This window comes from Engystomops pustulosus, chromosome 7 (assembly GCF_040894005.1).
Source record: "Engystomops pustulosus chromosome 7, aEngPut4.maternal, whole genome shotgun sequence".
Classification (NCBI taxonomy): Eukaryota; Metazoa; Chordata; class Amphibia; order Anura; family Leptodactylidae; genus Engystomops; species Engystomops pustulosus.
Window position 1 is genome coordinate 129,972,641 of NC_092417.1, and position 15,892 is coordinate 129,988,532.

A 15,892-nucleotide genomic window follows, 5' to 3' on the forward strand; every position below is an offset into this window, starting at 1 on the left:
CTGACAGAGGATCTAACTTCATTGAAGCTTGTAGTGAACTAAAGATTCCTTCAAATCTGCATATGAATCAAGTTGAGAGATACCTTTCCAAAGAAAGCTGCACTTAGACCTTCAACCCACCTCACTCATCTCACATGGGAGGTGTTTGGGAAGCATTATTGGCATTTCTTGAAGAATACTTGACTCCATCTTTCTCCAGCTGTAGATGGTTCCAATGGTATGGTATCCAATTTTGTAAAGCTCTTGTATGGTTCTGACACCATCTTAGGTGAAGTTAGGGTGCCCAATAGACTCATTGCTGAACGTATACTGTTTCTTTTATTTAAAACTTCTTTACTTCCAGCATGATCCTCTCTGATTTGTCCTGTGGAAGAAACAAGATCTGTTTCCCTCAGTCTAGCATCACTCCTAGAAATGTCTATATATTTTTTCTGGTTTTAAATCTGATTTTGCTATATTCACTATGCACCCTGCCTGTTTTAACTTGTCTAATGGGACACTTTCTAGTTCTAAAATTGACTGAACCACCAACAAAAAATATGGAACAATAAGAATATTCTTTTTTTTTTTAATTTTCCACCAACTGTATCATCACCTTTGTAAACATTCTCGGGGCCAACGAGATACCGAAAGGAAGGGCTCTGAATTGATAGTGAGTAACCTTTCCCTTTGGATTCTTCACTGCAAATGTGTTGACTCTGTTCGTGTATAGGGATGTGGTAATATACATTCCAGAGGTCGATGGTGCACATGACAACATTTTCTCCTATTAGTGGGGTTCCTGACTTCACCGATTCCATCTTAATCTGGTGGAACACAATCCATTTGTTTAGGGTCTTCCAGTTTATTATCTACCTGAAAGTTCCATTTGGCTTTTTTACTAGGAAAAGGGGGGAATAAAACTCCTTTGCCCTTTCTGTCTAGGGCACTGGAACAATCACATCCATAAATGTTCCCTTAATTTTCGAGTGGGCTGGGAGAAAATCATAAATCTTTATGGGGGTTCCTTTAGAAAACTCTATCCTGTAACCTGATCTTATAATGTTTAAAACTGTATTTTGACTTAAGATAGAAGCCCCCTCCCCCATTTGTGTCATTGTCTGCATTCTCTGTGTTTGGGGTTAAAGAGGAACCCTATCACTTTTCCCCCCTTGTAAAAATTTCCCCCTACCCCTGAAGGAGTCTCTACTATCTTTGTAGGGGCGAAAATTTTGTGTTTTCTTGGCAGTTCTAATCTCAGAGAACCCCTTCTTTTTTTATCAGAAGCCCTTTCTAGAATAGAATCTTATTTGGGTCCAAACAGAAGATTACCACGAAATTGGATGCTACACAACTTATTCTTGGATTTAAAATCCCTATCCCACTGCTTCAACCATAATGCTTTACGAATCGAATTAATGAGACCACATTCTTTAGCTGAAAAATGATATTCTCAGCCAAGGATTCACCCAGAAACCCCATAAAAATGGGGAGTGTATTTAAAATCTCTTCTCTAGAAGTTTTATCCCTTAAGTGTGCCTCAAGCTCCCCTAGCCAGAAATACAAAGTGTGGGCAATAGATGTGGATGTTTTAAATTTCATCATTGCAGATTCCAAGGCCAATTTTAGCAGTGCATCACATTTCGATCCATACCATGAGAATGCTGTATTAACAATGATGCAGAAACATATGTTATTTAATCCCTGAACTGAGTGGTTTTGCTCAAAAAACAATTTTAAGATTCAGGACATTGGGAAAGCTGAGTGCTTTGGTTGCCGTACATAAAAGCATTACTTCCACATAGACAGAAGCTGCCTGAACTGTCCAAACAGGACTAATCAACCTGAGCTGGATGACTCATACACAGGAGCTGGAGAATTGTGCAGCGATTGATTACTTCTTCCTGTCAGGGACAACACAGTGATGACGTATTCTTAGCTTATGCTGGGCGGGACAAGGCTGAAGCTGTGCAAAATTAGGGTAAGGAGAACGCCCAGGCAACCACAAGAGTGACAGAGCCTCATTATCATAATTATCAAAATAGTTTTTTCACCAAAGCCATTCGGTTCAGGGATGAAACAAGAACTGCATCAGTGCAGCTACAGCATTCTTAAGTTATGTTTGGTTCATAATGCATAAAAGCAAATGGTAGATATCCTTTAAGAAGGTCATGCAAGTCCTCAGAAGAGAAAAATTATCTTGTACAAGGACCTTAAAATTATTCGACATATCAGTCTCCCAAGGATCTTTAACAGAGATGGAATCCCCCATGACCTTTGACAGCTTTCTTTTTCCATAGGTACAAGTTCCTAAGGCAGAAAGGGGGAGAAACTCAGCAAATGCCCCATAAAAAGTTTATGCACACAAGAATCCCTATGGTTACACATTGATTAGGACTTCAATCAGAGACCTCAGATCGTAGTGACAACCGCTTAATAGTCTTGCCTATCGGCGTCTTCAGGCTCCTCCCTATTTGAATTTTGGAACATGCATCTTACTTCCAGATGCGCTGTTTACCGCCTCACAGCTTCCCCGCGGTACACAAAGAGGTATGCGTCGAGATCAAGAACCACAGTGGCACTAGATAGCAAGGAGCGAAGAAGCCTCCGAGAATTCGGTCCCCTGCATAAACCCTTCAGGGCTGCTGGAAGGTGATTCATTGGAAGCTAGCCTTTAAGAGCTCCCTTTAAGAGCCTGTATGTATTCCTTGCTAGTTCATCATACAGGTGAAATATTAAATATGGGAAATGGGGGGGCGTGGCCTGGCTGCACGGACGCATGAGGTGCTAGCTCCGACACAGACCTAACCACACAGCGACTTTACACAGCAAAGACCCGACAAAATGAGCGCTCAACCTGCTTCCAAAGCCAAGAGCAACACTAAGAAGAGGGGAATGGAGCAAAAACCCCACAAAATTATGGACTTTTATCTTACTTCAGCTCCGGAGCTTAACCAAGATGGCGCTGACCGCCCGCGCACGAGGTCGGTGAGGTCTCAGCAAGACACAGAGGAGACTGGAAGCCAAGCTCCATCTAACAAAGAACAATCCTGCTCCTTACCGATAGCATTGTCGCCTGGATCGAGCACAGCAGAGACGCCAACAGACCCGGAGACGGCAGCGCTGGAGAGCGCGGACCTCACAAAATGGCCACCGCTACCATCCTCCACAGAGTCCCGCGAAACAGCGCCCCAGACTGATGGCCGACCAAGAAGGACCCAGGAATGATACGTACCTCGCTGGAAGTCCTTTACCTAATTCCCAAGATGCCTTTGACTCCCATCCCACATGTGACAAGGTAATTACAGAGGGTACTATGAAAATGATGCTGGGGGCTTTGAGGAAATCCTTCCAAGAAGACTTTCATAAATTGTTAACCCCAGTGCAAGCAGAAATAACCTCACTGGGTAATAGAGTGCATCATATAGAAGATAAAATGGGAGAAGTTGTGAAATCTCACAATGAGCTTATAGACGATCATTACTCACTAGAAGAAGAGGTTAATCAGATTCAAGCAAAATTGGTGGATCTGGAAGATCGGTCACGCCGAAATAACATTAAGTTTAGAGGCATTCCAGAGCTAATAACCCAGAGTGAATTAACCTCATACCTACAGAGAATGATTAAAACTTTACTTCCAGAATGCTCAAATGCAAACATGGCCATTGACCGTGCACACAGACTCCCACGTCCCAGACATCTAAACGAAGATGTTCCCCGAGATGTGCTAGCACGTATACACTTTTATACTACCAAAGACAAACTGATGATGACTACTAGAAAAATGGGAACTTTACCCCAACCCTTTCAGGACATTATGCTATTTTCTGATTTGTCTGCGGCAACGCTGAAACTAAGAAGAAATCTCACCCCCATCACCAACGCACTTAGAGGGAATCAAATAGCATATAAGTGGGGATTCCCCACCAAATTACTTATCTCAAAAAATGGCGCAATCTCCGTAGTGAGAACAGCAGAAGAAGGAGCAAAACTGCTTAAAAGATGGGGAATACCAGGTGTAGAAATACCGAACAAACCCAAATACCCTCCATCCAACATAGAACATGAATGGCATAAAGTCGGGTCCAAGAATAAGAGACACACTTGAAACTGAGTGTGAAGCCAGTACCTGGTTATATCCTTTATTATCATTGGACCGGTAACGTTTCTGAACCGAACTTATTATACACCCCATTCTGAGCATCTCACACGCTGCATTGTTAGTGTTTGTGTGCATAACAATTTCACACTTACTAAAGTTCTCATGTTCTTTTTGTTTAATGTTTTACTTGGCTCACAACCTAGTGGCATAGGTAATTTTAAACTACCAGTCATGCTTACTGTTTTCCCTCCTTAGATTTTAACTCATGATATATGTAAGGGGCTAAAAACGGCTCAACCTCAAAAGAATCCATGGGTATAAAATTTATTTCATTTAATGCCAAAGGTCTTAACAGCCCATTTAAAAGGGCACAGATCTGGAAAGATATGCGAGAATCCTCTGCTGACATTCTATATGTGCAAGAAACGCATCTATTAAAAAGAGATGCACATAGATTACACAACTTAGCCTTTACCCACATATATCATTCCCACCACTGCACCAAAAGCAGAGGTGTAGCAATAGCTATCAAAAACTCTGTGGCATTCCAAGAGGTTGAGGCATTTCAAGACCCAATGGAGAGACATATTCTCCTAGTGTGCCTACTTAATAATGAAACATTCACCCTGGTCAATGTATATGGTCATTTCTTTTGCAAAATACTGTGCATCATACAAAAGCATTCAAAGGGTGAAATAATAGTAGGAGGAGATTTTAATATTACTCCAGACACCTCCCTAAACACCACATCGACACCATCTAGAAGACCACAGGGCCTTAACCCAGCAATATATAAGACCGATCTCTATGACATATGGAGAGCTCAACATGGTTCTGAAAGGGACTATACATTCCACTCAACTGTACACAATTCATATACCAGAATTGACCTTCTCCTAGTCAGTAGACATCTGATTAATAGAGTCCACAATATCCACTATTACTTGGTCTGACCATGCACCTATTACTATATCTATCTCAGAAACTCAGGATCAAACACCTGTCTTCATGTGGAAATGTAATGAATATCTGCTCAATCAACCTCAATATAAAGAGATATTTAAAAGGTATTTAAAAGAATACTTTAGATTCAATACCCCATCAGTGCCCGACCCTATCCTATTATTGAATGCTCATAAAATATACATTAGGGGAACATTTATCAAACTGGGAATCGAGGACAAAGCACGTAGAGCTCGAGACACAGAGACTATTATGAAAGAAATCCAACGCTTAGAATTAATTAATAAAAACAACCCATCTTTGAACATAGCAACAGAACTTTTAAATAAAAAAGAACAGCTACGCCTGCTTCTAATGCATGTCTATGACAAACGTCTGCAGAAATCAGGAGCTATATATTATGCACAAGGAAATAAAGCAGGTAAATTATTAGCTAATAAATTCAAAAACAGACAGCTTAAAGCAAAAATACCATACATGTACAGCGCTGATAGGAAAAGTAAATTACTGACCCCAGGGGACATTGTAAATAGATTCAAAGAATATTATGAGCCACTTTATAATTTACGCAACGACCCTTTCACTTACCAACCATCCCAACAAGAGATAGATGATTTCTTAAACAAACTTCAACTAAAATCCATATCTGAACCCCAACTAGAGCAATTAAATCAGCCAATACTATAAAATTCATGCCGAGATAGTAGCCCAACATATGACCACAGCCTTCAATAAAATGATAGCTTCTGGCTCTTTCCCAAAAGAAAACCAGGAAGCCATAATTGTGACTATCCCAAAACCTGGGAAATCCCCCGATTGCCCTCAAAACTTTAGACCAATTTCCTTATTGAACATAGATACAAAAATGTATTCAAAAATTCTAGATTCACGCCTTATGACCCTCCTTCCAGGACTAATAAGTGACAACCAAACCGGTTTTATAAAAAATAGACAAGCCTCAGACAACACTAGAAAAATTGTCAACCTGGTTAATTACTTGGAATCTAAGAAATAACCCTCCGTATTGCTGGCCTTAGACGCTGAGAAGGCGTTTGACCGCATACATTGGTCTTACGCCTTCTCGGCCCTATCACGCATGGGGTACATTCATGACAGCAATTAGTAACTTATACTCAGCTCCATCAGCAAGAGTCTATACTAATGGTGTCCTCTCAGACTCCTTTGACATAACAAATGGCACCCGTCAGGGATGTCCCCTGTCCCCACTAATATTCGGCTTATCCCTGGAACCCCTTGCACACGCCATTCAACACTCCCCTCTGATACAAGGAGTGTACGTAGGTAACACAAAACATGTCATTTCACTCTACGCCGACGACATTATCCTCTCGCTCACAAATCCCGAAACCTCACTAGAATCAGTAATGATGGTGATACAGACCTTTGGAAATATCTCATACTATAAACTTAATACCACAAAAACCCAAGCCCTCCCTTTATTCATAGACTCCGAATCACTATTCTTTTTACAAAAAAAATACCCTTTTGACTGGAGATCCAACAACATTCAATATTTAGGAATACATGTCACTTACCCCTCTGCCAAACTCTACTCAGAAAATTTTGAAAACCTACTAACCTTTCTCGAAAAAGAGACTAAAATGATGCTTAATAAATAAGTATCTTGGCTGGGTAGAATTGCAGCTTATAAGATGCTATTACTACCTAGTCTATTGTATCATTTTCGCACCTTGCCCATGGCCCTCCCGAGGAAGTTTTTCACCAAAGCCCACAATTTCATGTCAGCATATATTTGGAAAGGAAATAAGCCACGCATCACGCATAAAATCTTATCTAAACACAAGCTAGTAGGGGGACTAGGAGTGCCTGATCTTAGAAGATACTATAATGCTACAATACTCCAACAGACAACACAATGGCTCAGAGCTAAAACACCATTCCCTTGGATGCAAATAGAAGAGACAATGGCAGCTGGTAACAAGATAGACACGTTACTAAACGCATCCTTATGGAACCTACCTCAAGTTAATTCATTACTCCCCCTAACTCGGAATCTCTTAGATACATGGCTCCAAACGCATAAAGAAACAACAGCCCAACCTAGCAGACTACAACTTTCCAACATGTTAGTTGAGACAATAGAATACGCTCTACCTGACCTCAGCCTGCAAGATTGGAAAAAAGCAGGAGTTCAGACAGTCAAACAGTTACAAGGAAATGATGGCATCAAATCCTTTCATGAATTACAAAAACAATATGCACTTCCTAATAAAGCATTGTTCACATACTTTAGAGTCAAACACTTCCTTAATAAAATCGGAGAATCGCCCCCAAGTCATGATCCCCGTCTATCAGCTCTAGTACATCAGCCCACAAGGGGCTTACAAATTTTATACGCACATTTATCCTCTCACTTAAAATTTCACAATAGCTACACATATAGATTATGGGAAAAAGACTTTGGACGCAATATATCCATAGCGGAATGGGAGAAAGCAATTACTACATTCCATAAAGCTCTCAAATGCACAACGCACATAGAAAATGCTATAAAACTCATTTTGAGATGGTATTACACCCCCGACCGAATACATCAAGCATACCCAAATACGTCACCAATGTGTTGGAGGGAATGTGGGACCAAAGGTACAATTTTACATACCTTCTGGGAATGCCCAATAGTTAAACCATACTGGACTTGAATATATGAGATCCTTGCACAAAACTGGGATACCCAATTGACAATAATCCAGCTACGGCACTGCTAGGCCTAGGCCTTCACATCCTCCCCTGGAAACAAAGAATGCTGAGCTGCAAAATATTAGCTATTGCTAGGATAACAATAGCAAAACATTGGAAGTCCCCTACATGCCCACCCTTCACAGAATTTATTGCAAGTGTGAATACCTCATACGAATATGAAAAATGTCTAGCATTTGGCTTTCTCCGCTATCAATCTATTGAGGAAATTTGGGCTCCATGGCTTAAAGTCAGATCCATACAGGTTTAGATTAACCAACTGGTGATACTTACCCACGGGAGAGGCAATTACACCATGAGTAGAGTAAAATCACAATTATGGGAAACACCATACTCCATATAACTTCACCTTATGCTAAACAAAAGATTGTAATTATAACCTACCTTTATGAGCCTCAGTTTTATTGTTATGTTAATTTAATGTTTTCTTAATGTTATACTGCCAGGACAACTCAATTTGAGATAACTACAATTAATTAGCATCAATAACATCTAGGCTAAGCATAAAGATATTGACTATAACTTTTATATCTACATGTATAACCTGACATGCTACCCAGTGACTAATAATGTCACACGCTACAATATTGTTGTTGTTCACAGATATAGAATAAAATAATGTTATAGAATAAATAAGATAACATCAGTTTTATATTTCTTCTAAAATAATGTAAATATAACATGTCATAGTAATAAACCTAATAAGTAAGGTATCTAGTGAGTATGGTATGGGCTCCCGTTGTCTGTTTATACAAGTTCTGATAGCTTGAGAAGGTATAAAACAGTTCAATTAACCCCTTAACGACTTGGCCTTTTTTAGTTTTTTCACTTCCATTTTTCACTCACCAACTTCAAAAATCTATAACTTTTTTATTTTTCCACATAAAGAGCTGTGTTATGGCTTATTTTCTGCGTAACAAATTGCACTTCGTAGTGACGGTATTTAATATTCTATGGCGTGTACTGGGAAGCGGGAAAAAAAATCCAAATGCAGTGAAAATGGTGAAAAACCACATTTGTGACATTTTCTTGTGGGCTTGGATTTTACAGCTTTCACTCTGCGTCCCAAATGACATGTCTACTTTATTCTTTGGGTCGGTACGATCACGTGGATACCAAATTTGTATAGGTTTTATAATGTTTTCATACATTTAAAAAAATTAAAACCTCCTGTACAAAATTTTTTTTTTTATTTTGCCATCTTCTGGGGCCAATAACTTTTTCATACTTTGGTGTACGGAGCTGTGGATAGTGTCATTTTTTGCGAATTTTGATGCCGTTTTCATTACTATAATTTTTGGGACTGTACGACCCTTTGATCACTTTTTATTAATTTTTTTATATTTTTCAAAATGGCAAAAAAATGCCATTTTCGACTTTGGACGCTATTTTTGGACGCAGAATTAAGTGTTTTGAAATATTGGAGGCTAGACGCGTTTCAAACTTAACTTCTTCCTCAGTAGCAAACTACAAATAGATGCCATCCATCTCTTGTCTGTTAGTTAACAAGTTGTTCCACCTTTTTGGGGTTTATGAAAAAAGCATACTGGATCTACTTATAAGAAAAAGTTGTAGATCGATTGTTAATGGATCTCTACATGTTAGGTCAGTATTTTCATTAGCGTTGTGGAGCACGCAAAAAATGTTATATTTCTCTAGTTCAAATATATATATAAAATTTCGGGAGTCCCATAAAGACACATAAGTTTCCAATCAGAGACCGTGATATTAACTGGCAGATATCTATGTTTCTATATATCTATATTTTGAACATGTAGAGGCACATTTACTTACCCGTTCCTTGAAGTTCACAGAAAGTGCATTGTCCGACAATAATGTACTCTGCCGCAATTCACTAAGATAGTGCACCGGATATAATGCATGTGTCGCTTCCCCACACAGGTCCGCCAGAGTTCACCTGGTGCATGTAAGTCCACTGTCTGGCGACACAAGATAAAGTTAAATTTCGCGCTCAGTCCAAATCTTTCGGATCATCCAAAGGCACGTCGACCAAAAAGGATGGGTCACTCTGTCCATGCATAGATTACAGTGGCCTGAACAAGATCACAGTTAAGAACCGCTATCCATTGACGTTGATCAGGGAACTCTTTGATCGCTTATGTGGAGCCAAGGTCTTCACCAAACTAGACCTCCGTGGGGCGTATAACCTCATCCGGATCAGCAAACGTGATTAATGGAAGACCGCCTTCTATACTTGTAATGGGCACTTCAAATACCTGGTCATGCCGTTTGGACACCAGCTGTTTTTTCAGGAGTTTGTCAATGACATTTTCAGAGACTTGCTATATAACTGTGCCATGGTGTATCTCGATTATATCCTTGTGTTCTCTACGGACTTTGAGTCCCAACAGTTTTTTTTCCCAAATATTTTTAATTAAGTTTTAAAACATAAACAACATACAGTTTTTCCGGTTGCATAGTGAATACAATTACAGTGTCAGTATTAGCATTTTTCGGCAGGTTCTCAGTCGTTTAAGAGCCAATCACCCTTACACCAAACTCAAAAAGTGCAAGTTCCACAACAAGAGTCTTTCCTTTCTTGGTTATATCATCTCTGAGAAGGGTCTACAGATGGATCCCACTAAGTTCTCTGCGGTTCTTCAATGGCTTAGCCCTGTAGGACTGTGCGCATCACAGAAATTCCTGGGCTTCGCCGATTACTACCAGCAGTTTATTCCGCACTCATCCTTCTCTATTGTCTCTAATTGTGGTGAAGGAACACAAATCCCAGGCTCTGGTCCCCGGTGGATGAAGAAGCCTTCTCTAGAATGAAGGCAGCCTTTGCCTCAGCCCCAGTACTCACGCGACCTAATACGGAGAAGCCATTCCAGCTGGAAACTGACGCTTCCTCACCGACAACAAGAATCTCCTTTATCTCCAGACTGCTCAGCATCTCAATCCTTGACAGGCTGGCTGGTCCCTCTTCTTTACTGGGTTCAACTGCTATCTCCTCCATTTTGTCTCCGCCCGACAGGATGACTGGTCCACTTTGCTGCCATGGGCCAAATTCTCCTACAAATCTCTGGTGTCTGTAGGCTCCGCTCCATTTTTTATTGGGTTTGGACGACATCCACGCCCACCTCTTCCCATTTCCGTGTCCACTGATGTTCCTGCTGTGGAACAGTTGGTTGTAGACCTTAAGCCCATCTGGGAACAGACTCATCAATCTCTACTTTGGGAAGGGACCGCACCAAAAATCAGGCTGATAGGAAACCTCCCTTAGTTTTGTCTCCAGGTGATAAAGTGTGGCTCTCCTCCAGATATGTCCGGCTGAAGATTCCAAGTTGCTCCTCGGGTCCCTTCAAGGTGCTGAAGGGCATCAATCCTGTGGCATAGAAGCTGCTCCTTCCTCCCACCATGAGCATCCAGAACTCCTTCCAAGTCTCCCTTCTGAAGCGAGTCATCTTGAACCGATTCTCATGGCAGGTACCTTCTCCAGCTCCTGATTATTGGTTATTATTGCTCCTGGTTTGATTATTGGATTTCTATCAAGGTGATTATTGCTCCTGGTTTGATTATTATATTTCTATTAAGGTTTCTAGCTTTATTATAAGCATTTTGTAATATTGGCAATGGGTATTGTCTAGAAATTGTTGAGTGAGGTTTTGAGCTTCCCCATCAAAAAACTCTAGATGCGTACAGTTCCTTCTGAGGCTTCTGAATTGCCTGTAAGGGTTGTTAAGTAACCACCAAGGAAGATGACAACTATCCATCGGTATGTAGCTTTTCTTTGCTGTAGGTTCTACATTCTATTTTGTAATTTAATATGTCAATTGATAAATGCAAGAATTCTATTTTTTAAGTACTTATTTGTGATGTAAATCTTAAATTTCTATTATCATCCAGATACCACCTCTAGAGCACCTGGAAGACATTGGGAATCTTCCACCATAATACCTTGACTTGGCACAGAACTGGTGCTCTGGAGGCAGTACATTGATGTCTTCCTGATTTGGGGGGAGGGAGGAGAACACACTCTGCTTATTGATTTCCTTTCTTCTCTGAATGATAAAAAATAGAAATTTAAGACCAATATCACAAATAGGTACTGAAAAAATAGAATTTTTGGATAATGATATCAACCAATATCATGTCACATTTACTTCATATTTAATATCTTTATGGTACAATTTAGATCAGTGGTCCCCAAACTACGGCCCGCGGGCCACATGCGGCCCGCGGACCGTTTTTATCCGGCCCCTTGGAGCGCCAGTGGCTCCTGCAGAGGCCCCCGGCAAGTCGCGGCAGTCAGGCAGGAGCCTCCGTCCGTCCGGACAGGAAGCTCCTGCCCGCCACTGAATAGTGCTCGACGCGGCCGATACGGCCGCTCGAGCACTATTATTACAGGTGGAGCGATGTGGCCGGAAGACGACCCCGGCGCACATCGCTCCATGAACCTGAGTGTGCGGCCGCGTGATGACGTCATCACGCGGCCGCGCACCCCTTCCCGACCGACAGCAGCCCGAAGATAGAAGACTCGGGAGCCGCTGCCAGAGGTGAGTATAGGATTTTTTTTTTAACCAGCAGCAAATATATTTTGGCGGCCGGGGGGCCCGGATATAAAAAAAATAATTAATTATGGGGGCCTTAAATATAGTATAGGGCAGTATAGGGAATAATTAATAATGGAGGAGCAGTATAGGGAATAATTAATGGTGGGGGGCAGTATAGGGAATAATTAATGGTGGGGGAGCAGTATAGGCAATAATTAATAATGGAGGGGCAGTATAGGGAATAATTAATGATGGAGGAGCAGTATAGGGAATAATTAATGATGGAGGGGCAGTATAGGAAATAATTAATGATGGAGGGGCAGTATGGGAAATAATGGTGGAGGAGCAGTATAGGGAATAATTAATGATGGAGGGGCAGTATAGGAAATAATTAATGATGGAGGGGCAGTATAGGGAATAATTAATGATGGAGGGGCAGTATAGGGAATAATTAATGATGGAGGGGCAGTATAGGAAATAATGGTGGAGGAGCAGTATAGGGAATAATTAATGATGGAGGAGCAGTACTGTATAGGGAATAATTAATAATGGAGGGGCAGTATAGGAAATAATGGTGGAGGAGCAGTATAGGGAATAATTAATGACGGAGGAGCAGTACAGGGAATAATTAATGACGGAGGGGCAGTATAGGGAATAATTAATGATGGAGGAGCAGCATAGGGAATAATTAATGATGGAGGGGCAGTATAGGGAATAATTAATGATGGAGGGGCAGTATAGGGAATAATTAATGATGGAGGAGCAGTGTAGGGAATAATTAATGATGGAGGGGCAGTATAGGGAATAATTAATGGTGGGGGGCAGTATGAGAAATAATTAATGATGGAGGGGCAGTATAGGGAATAATTAATGATGGAGGAGCAGTATAGGGAATAATTAATGATGGAGGGGCAGTATAGGGAATAATTAATGGTGGGGGGGCAGTATAGGGAATAATTAATGATGGAGGGGCAGTATAGGGAATAATTAATGGAGGGGGGGCAGTATGAGAAATAATTAATGATGGAGGGGCAGTATAGGGAATAATTAATGATGGAGGAGCAGTATAGGGAATAATTAATGATGGAGGGGCAGTATAGGGAATAATTAATGATGGAGGGGCAGTATAGGGAATAATTAATGATGGAGGAGCAGTATAGGGAATAATTAATGATGGAGGGGCAGTATAGGGAATAATTCATGATGGAGGAGCAGTATAGGGAATAATTAATGATGGAGGAGCAGTATAGGGAATAATTAATGATGGAGGGGCAGTATAGGGAATAATTAATGATGGAGGGGCAGTATAGGGAATAATTAATGATGGAGGGGCAGTATAGGGAATAATTCATGATGGAGGAGCAGTATAGGGAATAATTAATGATGGAGGGGCAGTATAGGGAATAATTCATGATGGAGGAGCAGTATAGGGAATAATTAATGATGGAGGGGCAGTATAGGGAATAATTCATGATGGAGGAGCAGTATAGGGAATAATTAATGATGGAGGGGCAGTATAGGGAATAATTAATGATGGTGGAGCAGTATAGGGATTAATTATTGATGGAGGAGCAGTATAGGGAATAATTAATGATGGAGGGGCAGTAGAGGAAATAATTAATGATGGAGGAGCAGTATAGGGAATAATTAATGATGGAGGAGCAGTATAGGGATTAATTATTGATGGAGGAGCAGTATAGGGAATAATTAATGATGGAGGGGCAGTATAGGGAATAATTAATGATGGTGGAGCAGTATAGGGATTAATTATTGATGGAGGAGCAATATAGGGAATAATTAATGATGGAGGGGCAGTATATGGAATAATTAATGATGGAGGAGCAGTATAGGGAATAATTAATGATGGAGGAGCAGTATAGGGAATAATTAATGATGGAGGAACAGTATAGGGAATAATTAATGATGGAGGAGCAGTATAGGATATGTGCAGTGTACAGAGGAATTTGTTTTTTTTTTTTTGTTTTTTTTTTAACTTTAGTCCGGCCCTTCAACGGTCTGAGAGGACCGTGAAAGGCCCTCTATGTAAAAAGTTTGGGGACCCCTGATTTAGATGTTAGTTCACACTTCTTGCGATTTACAACAGACAATCCTTCTTTACTAACTTGGATAACTACCCAGAGTACTTTGACATTGTAAGTTCTTTTTAAATTTTCTTTTTAATATCTTTTTGCGCCGATAAGTCTCAAATATATATACACATATCAGTGGCGTAACTAGGAGAGGCTGGGCCCCATATCAGATTTCTGCTAAAAAAAAAAATAGACATATGTAGGCTGCATTCACATAAACGTGTGCACGCCAGGCTATAGCCTGGCACTCACACATCGGATGCGCTGGAGAGGTGATCGCGGCTCATCCCTCCCCTCTCCATAGAGAATAGAGCCACATGGTCATTCTTATGGCCATAGATAGAGAACGCTCTATCTCTGTTGCAGCCACGGCTCCCAACAGTGAGTACTCGTTGTGCTCACCGTACCGAGCCGAGGCGCTATAGTCGCCTATGAGGGATGTATATCCGTCAGCAAATTGCAGAGAGATATACATCCCCCATATGTTCTTGTGGATGTACCCCTACATGGACATATTTTTACAATTACACAAATTTATACACTGATATATACACACCTTTATATACTTATATACACACACAAAGTTCTACACGTGTATAGCTGCACCCATATACATACAAGTATACACACACATTTATGTATACACTAATACAGAGTGTATACAAACTCTCACAGTATATACACTGACCATATATAAACATACATGCAGTATAAAAAGACCAAATACACACATACTGCATATACATACAGAATATACACACATACAACAAATACACACACATCCAGTATACAGTATAAAGCATATACATACATAGTATATGCACAGAATATACAAAAACACACACATTATAGATATATATATACATACATACATATATATACATATATATATACACACACACACAAATACAGCATTTGCATCTATGCATATATACACAGTATATAATGTACACATACACAGAATATACATATATATACAATATACACAGTATATACACAATATACACAGTATATACACATACACAGAATATACACAATATACACAGATGATGATGTCCGCGCTTCAGGGATATGCAGGTAAAATAAATTCTTTTATTTCGAATTCTTGTAAAATCCACAATAGGCAAAATTACAAACGTGTGATGGCCCAAGTATGGTGACCAACGCGTTTCGCCCTCTCTCAGGGCTTAGTCATGGTCTCTGTAGCTCAAAAGACAAAGTGTCGATTTAAAGATCCCGCTCCGGTAATGGCGTGTGACGTCACAAACACGTAACAGGGATCACATGATCGGACTGTGACACGCCCACCCCGGTACAGCGAGGTATTGCAATGCATTAAGAACTTCAAATATTAAAAACAACCATAATAAAAGGTAAGGGGGGGGGGTTGGTGGAAAGTTGCTGGTTATGTGACACAGGATATTTAGATCAGAAATCAAAATTACAGTAAGTATATTGGAAATCCTAGATAGACAGATTTAGGACATGCTGTTCCTATTAAC